Raw genomic sequence first — 765 nt, forward strand, 5'->3', positions numbered from 1 at the left:
TTTAAAATTTTTATCATATAATTGCAGGAAGAGTCTATTATCAAACTTGACCATAAATATATTGAAGAGACTATTATTAAAAAGTCTTAACCAGAGGGACACCTGGGTAGCTCAGTTGTTAAGCTCCTGCCTTCAGCTCAGGTCATAATCAAGGGGTCCTGGGATCGAGGCCCGCATCAGGCTCCCTGCTTGGCGGGAAGCCTGCTTCTCCCTCTCCCACTCCCCCTGCTTGTGTTCCCTCTCTCGCTGTGTCTCTCTCTGTCAAATAAATAAAATCTTTAAAAAAAAAAAATCTTAACCAGAAATTGCATTTCAACTATAATATCTGATGTTAAAATTTTATAGGCATCAAAGCAAGTTTAAGGTTATCATAAAAAATTTTGAAAATATTTTTTTTTTTTTTATATTTGATACCTCCACTGATGCTTGGTAAATTCTTCTCTTCTGTTAAATACAAACAATAATGAATTTCCCCCCAGGCTTCATACAGACACCTCAAATCCCCTTCAGTTCATTCTGGTGTGCAGTACAAGTATCATTTTTTTCTGTGTGTGCCACAGCAGTGAAAAAGGTTGGGAGGTACTGATGTACACTAATACCAACTGAATATAAGATCAGCAGAAAATACACAAGGCACATTTGATTGAATATGAATGCCTTCATCAGAACACTCCAGAGAAAGACACACCCTTCTCTCGAAGCTATTTAGAAATGAAAGAGAAGTCCTGGGATTTATGGAGTGAATTCTTTCTTCTTCTAATTTTT

The sequence above is a fragment of the Leptonychotes weddellii genome, chromosome 6, assembly GCF_054177405.1.
Source record: "Leptonychotes weddellii isolate Sample4059 chromosome 6, ASM5417740v2, whole genome shotgun sequence".
In the NCBI taxonomy this organism is placed as follows: Eukaryota; Metazoa; Chordata; class Mammalia; order Carnivora; family Phocidae; genus Leptonychotes; species Leptonychotes weddellii.